At 46.2% G+C, this 5,708-nt stretch overlaps 1 non-coding gene across 1 annotated transcript; it reads left to right on the top strand.

Annotated features, from left to right (window-relative positions):
- The first annotated feature begins 747 nt into the window (after positions 1-747).
- On the top strand, positions 748-820 carry TRNAT-AGU. Its single transcript has one exon. It is a non-coding gene; the product is annotated as a tRNA-Thr (tRNA).
- Positions 821-5,708: the final 4,888 nt, after the last annotated feature.

Here is a 5,708-nt window from a genome sequence, read left to right as displayed (position 1 = left end):
TCTTAAAGTTCACCTCATTCCACGCCCTGCTGTGGGCAGGGACACCTTCCACTAGCCCAGGTTGCTCCAAGCCCCGTCCAACCTGGCCTTGGACACTTCCAGGGATGGGGCAGCCACAGCTTCTCTGGGCAACCTGTGCCAGGGCCTCCCCGCCCTCACAGGGAACAATTCCTTCCCAATAACCTATCTAACCCTGCCTTCTGGCAGTGGGAAGCCATTCCCCCTTGTCCTGTCCCTCCATCCCTTGTCCCAAGTCTCTCTCCAGCTCTCTTGGAGCCCCTTTAGGCCCTGGAAGGCCACATTTAGGTCACCCTGGAGCCTTCTCTTCTCCAGGCTGAATAATCTCATTTTTCTCAACCTTTCCTCATATGAGAGAGGCTCCAGCCCTCAGAGAATCTTTGTGGCCTATATTTCTTTCCTTCTTTCCTTCTTTGATAAATTAGTGCAACAACCATGAAGAGGCCAGAGATCATTGGTTCTTGTTTGTAAACTTCCCAAGCTACCTGGCCAGGGAAAAGGGAGCCATCCCTCTGGATGTCCTCACAGGAATGAGCTGAAGGAGAGAAAATCCAGGTTTGGGTTGACCTGGTAGTTTTGTGACTCCACTGGGTCTGTTGGTGCAACTTGGAAAGAGAATGGAAAATCCCTGGAGCAGCACATTCCATCAGTGCAGGTTCCATTTCACTGCAGTTAAGAGAAAATTATTATATGAAATGTTTGTAAAGGCAAAAGCACCCAAAATTCAGAGGCTCCATAGCTCAGGGGTTAGAGCACTGGTCTAGTAAACCAGGGGTCGTGAGTTCAAATCTCACTGGAGCCTTGTGGGTCCTGAACCTCCTGCAAAGATCTTTGTGTTTATTTCCAAAATGTTGCTGAGATATCATTTTTTGGAGCATCCACCCCAACCTATGTGAAATACAAACACCCCATAGCACCTATACCAAATAACAGGCAATGAGAAGCAGAGAAAATAGCAATGGTCAGATTTGCACCCTGGAAACATTTTTAATGCAGAGCAATTGGAGATAGGAAACACCCAATAATGGGATTTAGAGCCCTGTGAACCCTGCAGGCTTTGTGAAGTTCATTGATGAACAAATCTGAAATGGCTGCCAGGTATTTCCAGTCAGAGCTGCTTCATCTCTGCATACATCAGCAGGATGATCAAATTATGTCTCCAGAGCTCAGTGATTGCAGAGCTGGCTGGAAATATCATAAATATGGTTTGTGGAGGAACAGGAATATTGTTCAACAGGAATAGTAACAACAGAGCTCTGCTGGGGGGCTGGAAAGTTACCATTTTTAAGAATTAAAAAGTACCTAGGAATTAACAGATTTTGCATCTTGAGTTCCATGAATTGCAGTCCAGATTTGTGAGATTTCCTACTCTGCCTTTGCACAATTCCCTTTTTCCTGCTCATTTTCCAATAGATTTCCTATACTGAATCCACCAAAGTGATCCAAACCAGTGATGTAAAAGGTCGTTTCTGAATTAGAAAAGGGCTCAAAAACCTGAAACATTTTGTCTAGTGGAGGTGCCAGGAGGGACTTGGTGCTTTGTTCACCTCTGTTCAGCCTGTTTCCTCACAGCTCTGTTGTCCCAAAAGAGTGAGTTCTGGTGGGCTGATGTGTTTTCTCCACATGAGGAATGACCTGCAGGAATTTCTTGTCTTTCCTGTGTGTGTGTGTCACAGTAAGGCTAAAGAAACAGGAGTCAGCAGAGTTCCCAGTAATCTGCAACCCAATAAACCAGCACAAGTTATTGTTGCTGTAATCCAAGATATTGGAAAATGGACAGATGTGTTTTACCAAGAGTGAGTTTGTCTCTAGACTGTTGTGGCTCTACATCTCCTAACCCTGTCCCTCATTCCAGCTTATCTTTTATTTTGCTTTCATATGAAACTGCTGAGCAAGACCCAAAAAGATCTTTGTGGTTCAAGTTCCCTTTTGCAATCAGACTCCTGATTTTGGCTTAGCTGAGCCTGGGAGGGATGGAAATGATCCTTTGAAACTTTAATGTCTCTCATCTCCCTGCAAAAGCGACAAATGCTCAGGATATGTTTTGCTGAATTCTTAATCTACCCCTCATATTGATGTAAAATCTCCTCTCCCTGTGACCCTCCTGCAGTGCAGAGCACCAAGCACACTGATGATGCTTCTTAAACATGGTGCAAAAATGATTTTTCCAGTGGGCCTAGGCCCTAAATCCCTTTGTATCCATCACCCATCATCTTTTTCTCTGCTGAAAACAGGGCTTTTCAAAAATAGAGCTTGACAAGAGGGGCAAAGAGGGCAAAGTGATTTATATCCATATTTATATATAGCCTTGGTAAGTGTGGGAGGGAGGAAAGTCACCTCCTCATCTTCATTGCTCCCCAGGGCAGTGGGCACAGCCCCAAGGCTGCCAGAGCTCCAGGAGCGTTTGGACAATGCTCTCAGGGACAGGGGGGGATTGTTGGGGTGTCTGTGCCAGGCCTGGAGCTGGACTGGATGGTCCTGGTGGGTCCCTTCTGTTGACCTGTGAGATGGAAATGTTCCACCTGCTTCCAGAGATCCAGGGAAGGTTGTGTAGCTCTGCCACAAGAGCCGTAACAAGGCTGGTCCCCTTATGGATTTGCTCAGGGAGAACTCCTGCTCTTTAAAGTTGTGACCTGCCCCAATCCACAACCAGGCATTCTTTTATTGCTCTGTTTAGGAGATTTAAAGGTTTATCCATGTTTATCCATGAAAACTTGTTTTTTCATATTTTCCTGAAAACTTCAGAAACCATTTCTATTTTTAAAGACCATCCTGGACTCTGTGCATTTCTCTGACATGCTTTTCATTCCTGGGTCTCCTTCCAAGGGTTGTATCAAGCTGGGCAGAGAAATCATTTATTTCATTATAAACAACAGTGAACTTTGTGGCCCAGCAGGCTGGACCATGGAGATGCCCGTGGTCATGCCCTGAACCCAAGGACCACATTCTCAGAGCTGCATTTCTGCCTCCAGATCAGTTCTAGCGAAGGCCTCAACTAATCCAGTTCTTAAGTCATGTGGGAAACTTCAAATAAATAATTTAATCCAGGGAGGGAAAGTTTGAGCAAGAGCCAGTGAAAATGTTCCCATATTTAAAGAGGTTTTAGACTTAGCAATACAATTTGCACTGATGTTAAAATTTGACATCCACAAGGATCAAATGGCAGCCTTTAGCCTCAGCCCAGAGGAGAAATATCTGATAAAATTGGTAGGACTGCAGGATTCAGAGTGGTGAAAAATCCCCTTAAGTTATTTATTTTCCAGTTGTCCCATAATGAACATGCTCAATCCATTATTCCAAACAAGATATTGTGGTTTGAACAATATTTTTAAAAAAAAACAAATCTGAAATGGTTTTTTTTGCATCCTGGATAAAGGGTGAATGCAGCTGTCAAAGGCAACTCCAGTTTGCACCATCACCTTCCCACTGTAGTTTTCTCTTGCACCAAGAGCTGTCTCTCGTTCAACCCCCGCTTCCCTACAGACCTGAACTCCACACCCACAGCCAGAAAAATCCCTAAAATCCATAAACTGTGCCAAGGGCACTTGCTCAGCCACACTGGATGTTTAGGTGGGAGGAAACCCCCTGCTGCTCTCCCAGTTCTTCTGCTGACACCTCTGGGTAAGACAAATTGGCCTTTTGGGGAAAATCAACCCAAAATAAAGAGAAAAATGATTCACACCAAACAGCTAGTGAAAAATAATAAAGAAAGAGAGAATGAGAAGTGGTCACAGGTTCATCCCCACTTTGCAGTGATCATGGGCCAAGGGATCTCTTTCAAACACAGAGAAGACAAGATTCCCAGATTCCCTCCTCACTGGAGGACAGAGATAATCTGCAGTTAAAGCTCTGCCAGGCACAGAGAGATCTGTGCACAGCCTGTGTGTCATCCACCCACAGCCACAACAATTCCTCACTGCCTTGGTGCAAAGTTTTCCCAGGGAGTTTGTCATCTCCCTGCATTTTAAGCACTGGAACAGGTTCCTCAGGGAAGTGATGGAGTCATCATCCCTGGAAGTGTTCAAAGAACATGGCACTTCATGACATGGCACTTTGTGACATGGTTTTGTGGGCACAGGGGTGTTTGGTTAAGGGCTGGACTTGATCTTGGAGGTCTCTCCCAATCCTAATGTTTCTGTGGCTCTGTGATCTCCCAGAGCCAGTGCAATCACCACCTCCTTCTCCTGAACCACAAGGCTTGAGAAGAGCTTTCTATAAAATCCAGCAATGCAACAGCTTGAGTGAGACCTTCTGGCTGCCCAGAAAGGCTGAAAGCAAAGACACTGTGCACCCAAAGCTGATGGAACACGGTCTTGGTGCTCCCCAGGTGTGCCAGCACTGCAGGCTGATTTGGCATCTTCCCAGAAGGCCTGAAAATCTTGATGCCCTGTCACTGACTGCCCATTTCTTTGAAATATGTGAACCTCTTGCAAGCACAGAGCCCTGGCAGCAGGCAAAGGTCACCTCCAAGCTGGAGTCAGGCCAAGAAGCTCAGAATCAAAAGCTCCTGGCCAATATCACCATATCCCAAATACCTGCATGGATGTTTGGGAGGAATCACACCCTGATTCCAGGAGAAAACCCCAACCCAGCAGTTCACATGGACAGGTGATAGTACTGGCAATATGGCTCAAAGCCACAGACTGATGGGGCAGGTTCTCAAGGCTCTTCTTTAGCATTCAGTGGGGTTTGCACAACACCCTGTTTGTGGAAACACCGAGTTCCCAGTCTCTTACTGGCTGTGCTGCTCACCCTGAAAACTTCCAAATCTATTGAGCAGGCTGGGAAACCTTGCCTTCCTAATGGCAGGGCCCTCAGGGTTTAATACTGGCACTATAATCCTCCAGGACTCAGTGAGATACCACTGACCCACTCAGGGCAGCTGGAATATGAGGTTCCTTCACAGCAAACATCCTCGTCCCTGGGGGCCATTCCTCCATGAAAGACCTGGAGTAAAACACAGGATTGTTGTAGTTACTGCAAATTTAACCAAACTATAAAAAGCCAACCACACCCACTTTCACCTGGGCACCCTGCCATTCAACTAGGAACTGGAGGGCAGCTCTAGGATGGGGGTGGGAGTCTGTGAGGACACAGTAGAGGAACGGTGGCTCTGTCTCAGATGGGGAGATGGAGGGAGTTTATTGTGTTTAGTCTCACCACAGGAAGGCTAAAAGTAGACATGACTAACTCCTATAAATACCACAGGAGTAAACAAACAGCAGGAGAAAGAACTATTTAAATTCAATTACATGATGAGCAGGAATGAATATGTGAGACTGGAATTTAAAAATTAAAAAAGTTAAAAAAATATAAAAATGAGAGGAGTAATTTTTGTAAGCAGCACAAGCAACACGAGGAGGAAACACCATGAGAGGTGACAAACCAGCAGGTTATGGAGGAGCTGGAGAGCACAGCTGGACTCCAAGAACCCAGAGCTCCTGTCCTACGTTCTGTCCATCGGTGATATCCCGGAGTCACAGAATCCCAGACTAGTTTGGGTTGGAAGGGACCTTAAAGACCATCTCATTCCACCCCCTGCCATGGGCAGGGACACCTTCCACCATCCCAAGTTGCTCCAAGCCCCATCCAACCAGGCCTTGAACAGCTCCAGGTGTGATCCTGTCCAAGTTCAGCAGTGTCCTGTGCTGGGAACACTTGTGTGTATCCGAGTGTATTGTTAACAGTCT

Source organism: Corapipo altera, unplaced genomic scaffold (assembly GCF_003945725.1).
Source record: "Corapipo altera isolate COAL_440 unplaced genomic scaffold, ASM394572v1 268, whole genome shotgun sequence".
NCBI lineage: Eukaryota > Metazoa > Chordata > Aves > Passeriformes > Pipridae > Corapipo > Corapipo altera.
This window is presented reverse-complemented; position numbering and strand designations above follow the sequence as displayed.